This window comes from Ambystoma mexicanum, chromosome 4p (genome assembly GCF_040938575.1).
Source record: "Ambystoma mexicanum isolate Mex_15411 chromosome 4p, UKY_AmexF1_1, whole genome shotgun sequence".
In the NCBI taxonomy this organism is placed as follows: domain Eukaryota; kingdom Metazoa; phylum Chordata; class Amphibia; order Caudata; family Ambystomatidae; genus Ambystoma; species Ambystoma mexicanum.
Window position 1 is genome coordinate 844,391,269 of NC_090927.1, and position 9,370 is coordinate 844,400,638.

At 47.1% G+C, this 9,370-nt stretch overlaps 17 non-coding genes and 14 pseudogenes across 17 annotated transcripts; all 31 read right to left on the minus strand.

The window, feature by feature from the left end:
* Window positions 1–102: 102 nt before the first annotated feature.
* On the minus strand, window positions 103–221 carry LOC138463524 (5S ribosomal RNA). The gene has a single exon (XR_011266110.1). It is a non-coding gene; the product is annotated as a 5S ribosomal RNA (ribosomal RNA).
* A 106-nt stretch (window positions 222–327) lies between these two features.
* LOC138459425 (5S ribosomal RNA) lies at window positions 328–436 on the minus strand (annotated as a pseudogene).
* Window positions 437–542: 106 nt separating this feature from the next.
* LOC138455252 (5S ribosomal RNA) lies at window positions 543–661 on the minus strand. The gene has a single exon (XR_011261892.1). It is a non-coding gene; the product is annotated as a 5S ribosomal RNA (ribosomal RNA).
* A 106-nt stretch (window positions 662–767) lies between these two features.
* LOC138461449 (5S ribosomal RNA) lies at window positions 768–886 on the minus strand. The gene has a single exon (XR_011264064.1). It is a non-coding gene; the product is annotated as a 5S ribosomal RNA (ribosomal RNA).
* Window positions 887–1,349: 463 nt separating this feature from the next.
* On the minus strand, window positions 1,350–1,453 carry LOC138459618 (5S ribosomal RNA; annotated as a pseudogene).
* A 106-nt stretch (window positions 1,454–1,559) lies between these two features.
* LOC138454928 (5S ribosomal RNA) lies at window positions 1,560–1,678 on the minus strand. The gene has a single exon (XR_011261584.1). It is a non-coding gene; the product is annotated as a 5S ribosomal RNA (ribosomal RNA).
* Window positions 1,679–1,784: 106 nt separating this feature from the next.
* LOC138464701 (5S ribosomal RNA) lies at window positions 1,785–1,903 on the minus strand. Its single transcript, XR_011267279.1, has one exon. It is a non-coding gene; the product is annotated as a 5S ribosomal RNA (ribosomal RNA).
* Window positions 1,904–2,009: 106 nt separating this feature from the next.
* Window positions 2,010–2,128, minus strand: LOC138461716 (5S ribosomal RNA). Its single transcript, XR_011264322.1, has one exon. It is a non-coding gene; the product is annotated as a 5S ribosomal RNA (ribosomal RNA).
* Window positions 2,129–2,581: 453 nt separating this feature from the next.
* LOC138459739 (5S ribosomal RNA) lies at window positions 2,582–2,689 on the minus strand (annotated as a pseudogene).
* Window positions 2,690–2,795: 106 nt separating this feature from the next.
* On the minus strand, window positions 2,796–2,904 carry LOC138456347 (5S ribosomal RNA; annotated as a pseudogene).
* Window positions 2,905–3,010: 106 nt separating this feature from the next.
* Window positions 3,011–3,129, minus strand: LOC138462962 (5S ribosomal RNA). Its single transcript, XR_011265548.1, has one exon. It is a non-coding gene; the product is annotated as a 5S ribosomal RNA (ribosomal RNA).
* Window positions 3,130–3,235: 106 nt separating this feature from the next.
* LOC138456529 (5S ribosomal RNA) lies at window positions 3,236–3,344 on the minus strand (annotated as a pseudogene).
* A 463-nt stretch (window positions 3,345–3,807) lies between these two features.
* Window positions 3,808–3,916, minus strand: LOC138458041 (5S ribosomal RNA; annotated as a pseudogene).
* Window positions 3,917–4,022: 106 nt separating this feature from the next.
* LOC138457825 (5S ribosomal RNA) lies at window positions 4,023–4,131 on the minus strand (annotated as a pseudogene).
* A 106-nt stretch (window positions 4,132–4,237) lies between these two features.
* LOC138465147 (5S ribosomal RNA) lies at window positions 4,238–4,356 on the minus strand. The gene has a single exon (XR_011267722.1). It is a non-coding gene; the product is annotated as a 5S ribosomal RNA (ribosomal RNA).
* A 106-nt stretch (window positions 4,357–4,462) lies between these two features.
* On the minus strand, window positions 4,463–4,581 carry LOC138464952 (5S ribosomal RNA). Its single transcript, XR_011267527.1, has one exon. It is a non-coding gene; the product is annotated as a 5S ribosomal RNA (ribosomal RNA).
* Window positions 4,582–5,044: 463 nt separating this feature from the next.
* On the minus strand, window positions 5,045–5,153 carry LOC138458042 (5S ribosomal RNA; annotated as a pseudogene).
* A 106-nt stretch (window positions 5,154–5,259) lies between these two features.
* Window positions 5,260–5,368, minus strand: LOC138457826 (5S ribosomal RNA; annotated as a pseudogene).
* Window positions 5,369–5,474: 106 nt separating this feature from the next.
* LOC138460705 (5S ribosomal RNA) lies at window positions 5,475–5,593 on the minus strand. The gene has a single exon (XR_011263375.1). It is a non-coding gene; the product is annotated as a 5S ribosomal RNA (ribosomal RNA).
* Window positions 5,594–5,699: 106 nt separating this feature from the next.
* On the minus strand, window positions 5,700–5,818 carry LOC138455264 (5S ribosomal RNA). Its single transcript, XR_011261903.1, has one exon. It is a non-coding gene; the product is annotated as a 5S ribosomal RNA (ribosomal RNA).
* A 106-nt stretch (window positions 5,819–5,924) lies between these two features.
* LOC138454686 (5S ribosomal RNA) lies at window positions 5,925–6,043 on the minus strand. Its single transcript, XR_011261353.1, has one exon. It is a non-coding gene; the product is annotated as a 5S ribosomal RNA (ribosomal RNA).
* Window positions 6,044–6,516: 473 nt separating this feature from the next.
* Window positions 6,517–6,625, minus strand: LOC138458930 (5S ribosomal RNA; annotated as a pseudogene).
* A 106-nt stretch (window positions 6,626–6,731) lies between these two features.
* Window positions 6,732–6,840, minus strand: LOC138459205 (5S ribosomal RNA; annotated as a pseudogene).
* A 106-nt stretch (window positions 6,841–6,946) lies between these two features.
* Window positions 6,947–7,065, minus strand: LOC138460492 (5S ribosomal RNA). Its single transcript, XR_011263188.1, has one exon. It is a non-coding gene; the product is annotated as a 5S ribosomal RNA (ribosomal RNA).
* Window positions 7,066–7,171: 106 nt separating this feature from the next.
* LOC138457737 (5S ribosomal RNA) lies at window positions 7,172–7,280 on the minus strand (annotated as a pseudogene).
* Window positions 7,281–7,386: 106 nt separating this feature from the next.
* Window positions 7,387–7,505, minus strand: LOC138465140 (5S ribosomal RNA). The gene has a single exon (XR_011267714.1). It is a non-coding gene; the product is annotated as a 5S ribosomal RNA (ribosomal RNA).
* Window positions 7,506–7,968: 463 nt separating this feature from the next.
* On the minus strand, window positions 7,969–8,077 carry LOC138459493 (5S ribosomal RNA; annotated as a pseudogene).
* A 106-nt stretch (window positions 8,078–8,183) lies between these two features.
* LOC138457827 (5S ribosomal RNA) lies at window positions 8,184–8,292 on the minus strand (annotated as a pseudogene).
* A 106-nt stretch (window positions 8,293–8,398) lies between these two features.
* Window positions 8,399–8,517, minus strand: LOC138461823 (5S ribosomal RNA). The gene has a single exon (XR_011264429.1). It is a non-coding gene; the product is annotated as a 5S ribosomal RNA (ribosomal RNA).
* A 106-nt stretch (window positions 8,518–8,623) lies between these two features.
* On the minus strand, window positions 8,624–8,742 carry LOC138463515 (5S ribosomal RNA). Its single transcript, XR_011266102.1, has one exon. It is a non-coding gene; the product is annotated as a 5S ribosomal RNA (ribosomal RNA).
* Window positions 8,743–8,848: 106 nt separating this feature from the next.
* On the minus strand, window positions 8,849–8,967 carry LOC138464953 (5S ribosomal RNA). The gene has a single exon (XR_011267528.1). It is a non-coding gene; the product is annotated as a 5S ribosomal RNA (ribosomal RNA).
* Window positions 8,968–9,370: the final 403 nt, after the last annotated feature.

The window sequence follows — 9,370 nt, forward strand, 5'->3', positions numbered from 1 at the left end:
GGCCTTGTGAGTTTTGTACTTTTAAGCATCTAGTCGGCTAGACCTTGCAGTTTTGAAAGGCAATTGTGAAATGGCTCACTTCCTGAACTTGGAGCACAAAAAAGCCTACAGCACCTGGTATTCCCAGGTGGTTTCCCATCCAGGTACTAACTAGGCCCGACACTGCTTAGCTTCCGAGATCAGACGAGATCGGGCACAATCAGTGTGGTGTGGCCGTAGGCTCTGGGCCTAGTGAGTTTTGTACTTTTAAGCATCTAGTCAGCTAGACCTTGCAGTTTTGAAAGGCAATTGAGAAATGGCTCACTTCCTGAACTTGGAGCACAAAAAATCCTACAGCACCTGTTATTCCCAGGCGGTCTCCCATCCAGGTACTAACGAGGCCCGACACTGCTTAGCTTCCGAGATCAGACGCATTCAGTGTGGTGTGGCCGTAGGCTCTGGGCCTTGTGAGTTTTGTACTTTTAAGCATCTAGTCGGCTAGACCTTGCAGTTTTGAAAGGCAATTGAGAAATGGCTCACTTCCTGAACTTGGAGTACAAAAAAGCCTACAGCACCTGGTATTCCCAGGCGGTCTCCCATCCAGGTACTAACTAGGCCCGACACTGCTTAGCTTCTGAGATCAGACGAGATCAGGCGCATTCAGTGTGGTGTGGCCGTAGGCTCTGGGCCCAGTGAGTTTTGTACTTTTAAGCATCTAGTGGGCTAGACCTTGCAGTTTTAAAAGGCAATTGAGAAAGGGCTCACTTCCTGAACTTGGAGCACAAAAAAGCCTACAGCACCTGGTATTCCCAGGCGGTCTCCCATCCAGGTACTAACTAGGCCTGACACTGCTTAACTTCCGAGATCAGACGAGATCGGGTGCATTCAGTGTGGTGTGGCCGTAGGCTCTAGGAATGCTAAGAATATTACTCTTATGCATTTGCATTTAGTAAGCTAAGCCATGCAGCCACTTGCAACATGATACCACGCTCATCGCTCGATCAGGCTCGATCAGGCGAGATATATAAGACTGGTGGGCCCATTCAGGACTCCTATGTCTGGTAGGATAACTTTAATTCATCCATCCTGTGTCTGTTGCAGGGAGGTGGAGAGAACAATCAACACAATAATGGGTTTCTTTCATGCCTCTTGAAGGACTCAATATTCTCTGTACTGCATTACATGTGAAAGTCGATTTATTACCCATGAACACACTACCTGTATGCTAATTCTATGTAAAAAGGTAGCTCCAGCCCTCATGATGTTGTCCAACATTTCCGCTATAAAACGGGATACAATTATTTTGGAAACATACCAAATTTGAAAAATAATTGAGAAGTTGCGCAATTACTAATCATGGAGCACAAAAAAGCCTACAGCACCTGGTATTCCCAGGCAGTCTCCCATCCAGGTACTAACTAGGCCCGACCCTGCTTAGCTTCCTGGGCGCATTCAGTGTGGTGTGGCCGTAGGCTCTGGGCCTAGTGAGTTTTGTACTTTTAAGCATCTAGTCGGCTAGACCTTGCAGTTTTGAAAGGCAATTGTGAAATGGCTCACTTCCTGAACTTGGAGCACAAAAAAGCCTACAGCACCTGGTATTCCCAGGTGGTCTCCCATCCAGGTACTAACTAGGCCCGACACTGCTTAGCTGCCGAGATCAGACGAGATCGGGCGCAATCAGTGTGGTGTGTCCGTAGTCTCTGGGCCTAGTGAGTTTTGTACTTTTAAGCATCTAGTCAGCTAGACCTTGCAGTTTTGAAAGGCAATTGAGAAATGGCTCACTTCCTGAACTTGGAGCACAAAAAAGCCTACAGCACCTGGTATTCCGAGGCGGTCTCCCATCCAGGTACTAACGAGGCCCGACACTGCTTAGCTTCCGAGATCAGACGAGATCGGGCGCATTCAGTGTGGTGTGGCCGTAGGCTCTGGGCCTTGTGAGTTTTGTACTTTTAAGCATCTAGTCGGCTAGACCTTGCAGTTTTAAAAGGCAATTGAGAAAGGGCTCACTTCCTGAACTTGGAGCACAAAAAAGCCTACAGCACCTGGTATTCCCAGGCGGTCTCCCATCCAGGTACTAACTAGGCCTGACACTGCTTAACTTCCGAGATCAGACGAGATCGGGTGCATTCAGTGTGGTGTGGCTGTAGGCTCTAGGAATGCTAAGAATATTACTCTTATGCATTTGCATTTAGTAAGCTAAGCCATGCAGCCACTTGCAACATGATACCACGCTCATCGCTCGATCAGGCGAGATATATAAGACTGGTGGGCCCATTCAGGACTCCTATGTCTGGTAGGATAACTTTAATTCATCCATCCTGTGTCTGTTGCAGGGAGGTGGAGAGAACAATCAACACAATAATGGTTTTCTTTCATGCCTCTTGAAGGACTCAATATTCTCTGTACTGCATTACATGTGAAAGTCGATTTATTACCCATGAACACACTACCTGTATGCTAATTCTATGTAAAAAGGTAGCTCCAGCCCTCATGATGTTGTCCAACATTTCCGCTATAAAACGGGATACAATTATTTTGGAAACATACCAAATTTGAAAAATAATTGAGAAGTTGCGCAATTACTAATCATGGAGCACAAAAAAGCCTACAGCACCTGGTATTCCCAGGCAGTCTCCCATCCAGGTACTAACTAGGCCCGTCCCTGCTTAGCTTCCGAGATCGGGCGCATTCAGTGTGGTGTGGCGTAGGCTCTGGGCCTAGTGAGTTTTGTACTTTTAAGCATCTAGTCGGCTAGACCTTGCAGTTTTGAAAGGCAATTGTGAAATGGCTCACTTCCTGAACTTGGAGCACAAAAAAGCCTACAGCACCTGGTATTCCCAGGCGGTCTCCCATCCAGGTACTAACGAGGCCCTACACTGCTTAGCTTCCGAGATCAGGCGCATTCAGTGTGGTGTGGCCGTAGGCTCTGGGCCTTGTGAGTTTTGTACTTTTAAGCATCTAGTCGGCTAGACCTTGCAGTTTTGAAAGGCAATTGTGAAATGGCTCACTTCCTGAACTTGGAGTACAAAAAAGCCTACAGCACCTGGTATTCCCAGGCGGTCTCCCATCCAGGTACTAACTAGGCCCGACACTGCTTAGCTTCTAAGATCAGACGAGATCAGGCGCATTCAGTGTGGTGTGGCCGTAGGCTCTGGGCCTAGTGAGTTTTGTACTTTTAAGCATCTAGTCGGCTAGACCTTGCAGTTTTAAAAGGCAATTGAGAAAGGGCTCACTTCCTGAACTTGGAGCACAAAAAAGCCTACAGCACCTGGTATTCCCAGGCGGTCTCCCATCCAGGTACTAACTAGGCCTGACACTGCTTAACTTCCGAGATCAGGTGCATTCAGTGTGGTGTGGCCATAGGCTCTAGGAATGCTAAGAATATTACTCTTATGCATTTGCATTTAGTAAGCTAAGCCATGCAGCCACTTGCAACATGATACCACGCTCATCGCTCGATCAGGCTCGATCAGGCGAGATATATAAGACTGGTGGGCCCATTCAGGACTCCTATGTCTGGTAGGATAACTTTAATTCATCCATCCTGTGTCTGTTGCAGGGAGGTGGCGAGAACAATCAACACAATAATGGTTTTCTTTCATGCCTCTTGAAGGACTCAATATTCACTGTACTGCATTACATGTGAAAGTCGATTTATTACCCATGAACACACTACCTGTATGCTAATTCTATGTAAAAAGGTAGCTCCAGCCCTCATGATGTTGTCCAACATTTCCGCTATAAAACGGTATACAATTATTTTGGAAACATACCAAATTTGAAAAATAATTGAGAAGTTGCGCAATTACTAATCATGGAGCACAAAAAAGCCTACAGCACCTGGTATTCCCAGGCAGTCTCCCATCCAGGTACTAACTAGGCCCGACCCTGCTTAGCTTCCGAGATCAGGCGCATTCAGTGTGGTGTGGCCGTAGGCTCTGGGCCTAGTGAGTTTTGTACTTTTAAGCATCTAGTCGGCTAGACCTTGCAGTTTTGAAAGGCAATTGTGAAATGGCTCACTTCCTGAACTTGGAGCACAGAAAAGCCTACAGCACCTGGTATTCCCAGGTGGTCTCCCATCCAGGTACTAACGAGGCCCGACACTGCTTAGCTTCCGAGATCAGACGCATTCAGTGTGGTGTGGCCGTAGGCTCTGGGCCTTGTGAGTTTTGTACTTTTAAGCATCTAGTCGGCTAGACCTTACAGTTTTGAAAGGCAATTGTGAAATGGCTCACTTCCTGAACTTGGAGCACAAAAAAGCCTACAGCACCTGGTATTCCCAGGTGGTCTCCCATCCAGGTACTAACGAGGCCTGACACTGCTTAGCTTCCGAGATCAGACGAGATCGGGCGCATTCAGTGTGGTGTGGCCGTAGGCTCTGGGCCTAGTGAGTTTTGTACTTTTAAGCATCTAGTCGGCTAGACCTTGCAGTTTTAAAAGGCAATTGAGAAAGGGCTCACTTCCTGAACTTGGAGCACAAAAAAGCCTACAGCACCTGGTATTCCCAGGCGGTCTCCCATCCAGGAACTAACTAGGCCTGACACTGCTTAACTTCCGAGATCAGACGAGATCGGGTGCATTCAGTGTGGTGTGGCCGTAGGCTCTAGGAATGCTAAGAATATTACTCTTATGCATTTGCATTTAGTAAGCTAAGCCATGCAGCCACTTGCAACATGATACCACGCTCATCGCTCGATCAGGCTCGATCAGGCGAGATATATAAGACTGGTGGGCCCATTCAGGACTCCTATGTCTGGTAGGATAACTTTAATTCATCCATCCTGTGTCTGTTGCAGGGAGGTGGAGAGAACAATCAACACAATAATGGTTTTCTTTCATGCCTCTTGAAGGACTCAATATTCTCTGTACTGCATTACATGTGAAAGTCGATTTATTACCCATGAACACACTACCTGTCTGCTAATTCTATGTAAAAAGGTAGCTCCAGCCCTCATGATGTTGTCCAACATTTCCGCTATAAAACGGGATACAATTATTTTGGAAACATACCAAATTTGAAAAATAATTGAGAAGTTGCGCAATTACTAATCATGGAGCACAAAAAAGCCTACAGCACCTGGTATTCCCAGGCAGTCTCCCATCCAGGTACTAACTAGGCCCGACCCTGCTTAGCTTCCGAGATCAGGCGCATTCAGTGTGGTGTGGCCGTAGGCTCTGGGCCTAGTGAGTTTTGTACTTTTAAGCATCTAGTCGGCTAGACCTTGCAGTTTTGAAAGGCAATTGTGAAATGGCTCACTTCCTGAACTTGGAGCACAAAAAAGCCTACAGCACCTGGTATTCCCAGGTGGTCTCCCATCCAGGTACTAACGAGGCCCGACACTGCTTAGCTTCCGAGATCAGACGCATTCAGTGTGGTGTGGCCGTAGGCTCTGGGCCTTGTGAGTTTTGTACTTTTAAGCATCTAGTCGGCTAGACCTTACAGTTTTGAAAGGCAATTGTGAAATGGCTCACTTCCTGAACTTGGAGCACAAAAAAGCCTACAGCACCTGGTATTCCCAGGTGGTCTCCCATCCAGGTACTAACTAGGCCCGACACTGCTTAGCTTCCGAGATCAGACGAGATCGGGCGCATTCAGTGTGGTGTGGCCGTAGGCTCTGGGCCTTGTGAGTTTTGTACTTTTAAGCATCTAGTCGGCTAGACCTTGCAGTTTTGAAAGGCAATTGAGAAATGGCTCACTTCCTGAACTTGGAGTACAAAAAAGCCTACAGCACCTGGTATTCCCAGGCGGTCTCCCATCCAGGTACTAACTAGGCCCGACACTGCTTAGCTTCTGAGATCAGACGAGATCAGGCGCATTCAGTGTGGTGTGGCCGTAGGCTCTGGCCCTAGTGAGTTTTGTACTTTTAAGCATCTAGTCGGCTAGACCTTGCAGTTTTAAAAGGCAATTGAGAAAGGGCTCACTTCCTGAACTTGGAGCACAAAAAAGCCTACAGCACCTGGTATTCCCAGGCGGTCTCCCATCCAGGAACTAACTAGGCCTGACACTGCTTAACTTTCGAGATCAGACGAGATCGGGTGCATTCAGTGTGGTGTGGCCGTAGGCTCTAGGAATGCTAAGAATATTACTCTTATGCATTTGCATTTAGTAAGCTAAGCCATGCAGCCACTTGCAACATGATACCACGCTCATCGCTCGATCAGGCTCGATCAGGCTCGATCAGGCGAGATATATAAGACTGGTGGGCCCATTCAGGACTCCTATGTCTGGTAGGATAACTTTAATTCATCCATCCTGTGTCTGTTGCAGGGAGGTGGAGAGAACAATCAACACAATAATGGTTTTCTTTCATGCCTCTTGAAGGACTCAACATTCTCTGTACTGCATTACATGTGAAAGTCGATTTATTACCCATGAACACACTACCTGTCTGCTAATTCTATGTAAAAAGGTAGCTCCAGCCCTCATGATGTTGTCCAACATTTCCGCTATAAAACGGGATACAATTATTTTGGAAACATACCAAATTTGAAAAATAATTGAGAAGTTGCGCAATTACTAATCATGGAGCACAAAAAAGCCTACAGCACCTGGTATTCCCAGGCAGTCTCCCATCCAGGTACTAACTAGGCACGACCCTGCTTAGCTTCCGAGATCGGGCGCATTCAGTGTGGTGTGGCCGTAGGCTCTGGGCCTAGTGAGTTTTGTACTTTTAAGCATCTAGTCGGCTAGACCTTGCAGTTTTGAAAGGCAATTGTGAAATGGCTCACTTCCTGAACTTGGAGCACAAAAAAGCCTACAGCACCTGGTATTCCCAGGCGGTCTCCCATCCAGGTACTAACGAGGCCTGACACTGCTTAGCTTCCGAGATCAGACGCATTCAGTGTGGTGTGGCCGTAGGCTCTGGGCCTTGTGAGTTTTGTACTTTTAAGCATCTAGTCGGCTAGACCTTGCAGTTTTGAATAGCAATTGTGAAATGGCTCACTTCCTGAACTTGGAGCACAAAAAAGCCTACAGCACCTGGTATTCCCAGGTGGTCTCCCATCCAGGTACTAACTAGGCCCGACACTGCTTAGCTTCCGAGATCAGACGAGATCGGGCGCAATCAGTGTGGTGTGGCCGTAGGCTCTGGGCCTAGTGAGTTTTTTACTTTTAAGCATCTAGTCAGCTAGACCTTGCAGTTTTGAAAGGCAATTGAGAAATGGCTCACTTCCTGAACTTGGAGCACAAAAAAGCCTACAGCACCTGGTATTCCCAGGCGGTCTCCCATCCAGGTACTAACGAGGCCCGACACTGCTTAGCTTCCGAGATTGGGCGCATTCAGTGTGGTGTGGCCGTAGGCTCTGGGCCTTGTGAGTTTTGTACTTTTAAGCATCTAGTCGGCTAGACCTTGCAGTTTTAAAAGGCAATTGAGAAAGGGCTCACTTCCTGAACTTGGAGCACAAAAAAGCCTACAGCACCTGGTATTCCCAGGCGGTCTCCCATCCAGGTACTAACTAGGCCTGACACTGCTTAACTTCCAAGATCAGACGAGATCGGGTGCATTCAGTGTGGTGTGGCCATAGGCTCTAGGAATGCTAAGAATATTACTCTTATGCATTTGCATTTAGTAAGCTAAGCCATGCAGCCACTTGCAACATGATACCACGCTCATCGCTCGATCAGGCTCGATCAGGCGAGATATATAAGACTGGTGGGCCCATTCAGGACTCCTATGTCTGGTAGGATAACTTTAATTCATCCATCCTGTGTCTGTTGCAGGGAGGTGGCGAGAACAATCAACACAATAATGGTTTTCTTTCATGCCTCTTGAAGGACTCAATATTCTCTGTACTGCATTACATGTGAAAGTCGATTTATTACCCATGAACACACTACCTGTATGCTAATTCTATGTAAAAAGGTAGCTCCAGCCCTCATGATGTTGTCCAACATTTCCGCTATAAAACGGTATACAATTATTTTGGAAACATACCAAATTTGAAAAATAATTGAGAAGTTGCGCAATTACTAATCATGGAGCACAAAAAAGCCTACAGCACCTGGTATTCCCAGGCAGTCTCCCATCCAGGTACTAACTAGGCCCGACCCTGCTTAGCTTCCGAGATGAGGCGCATTCAGTGTGGTGTGGCCGTAGGCTCTGGGCCTAGTGAGTTTTGTACTTTTAAGCATCTAGTCGGCTAGACCTTGCAGTTTTGAAAGGCAATTGTGAAATGGCTCACTTCCTGAACTTGGAGCACAAAAAAGCCTACAGCACCTGGTATTCCCAGGTGGTCTCCCATCCAGGTACTAACGAGGCCCGACACTGCTTAGCTTCCGAGATCAGACGCATTCAGTGTGGTGTGGCCGTAGGCTCTGGGCCTTGTGAGTTTTGTACTTTTAAGCATCTAGTCGGCTAGACCTTACAGTTTTGAAAGGCAATTGTGAAATGGCTCACTTCCTGAACTTGGAGCACAAAAAAGCCTACAGCACCTGGTATTCCCAGGTGGTCTCCCATCCAGGTACTAACGAGGCCCGACACTGCTTAGCTTCCGAGATCAGACGAGATCGGGCGCATTCAGTGTGGTGTGGCCGTAGGCTCTGGGCCGTGTGAGTTTTGTACTTTTAAGCATCTAGTCGGCTAGACCTTGCAGTTTTGAAAGGCAATTGAGAAATGGCTCACTTCCTGAACTTGGAGTACAAAAAAGCCTACAGCACCTGGTATTCCCAGGCGGTCTCCCATCCAGGTACTAACTAGGCCTGACACTGCTTAGCTTCTGAGATCAGACGAGATCAGGCGCATTCAGTGTGGTGTGGCCGTAGGCTCTGGGCCTAGTGAGTTTTGTACTTTTAAGCATCTAGTCGGCTAGACCTTGCAGTTTTAAAAGGCAATTGAGAAAGGGCTCACTTCCTGAACTTGGAGCACAAAAAAGCCTACAGCACCTGGTATTCCCAGGCGGTCTCCCATCCAGGAACTAACTAGGCCTGACACTGCTTAACTTCCGAGATCAGACGAGATCGGGTGCATTCAGTGTGGTGTGGCCGTAGGCTTTAGGAATGCTAAGAATATTACTCTTATGCATTTGCATTTAGTAAGCTAAGCCATGCAGCCACTTGCAACATGATACCACGCTCATCGCTCGATCAGGCTCGATCAGGCGAGATATATAAGACTGGTGGGCCCATTCAGGACTCCTATGTCTGGTAGGATAACTTTAATTCATCCATCCTGTGTCTGTTGCAGGGAGGTGGAGAGAACAATCAACACAATAATGGTTTTCTTTCATGCCTCTTGAAGGACTCAATATTCTCTGTACTGCATTACATGTGAAAGTCGATTTATTACCCATGAACACACTACCTGTCTGCTAATTCTATGTAAAAAGGTAGCTCCAGCCCTCATGATGTTGTCCAACATTTCCGCTATAAAACGGGATACAATTATTTTGGAAA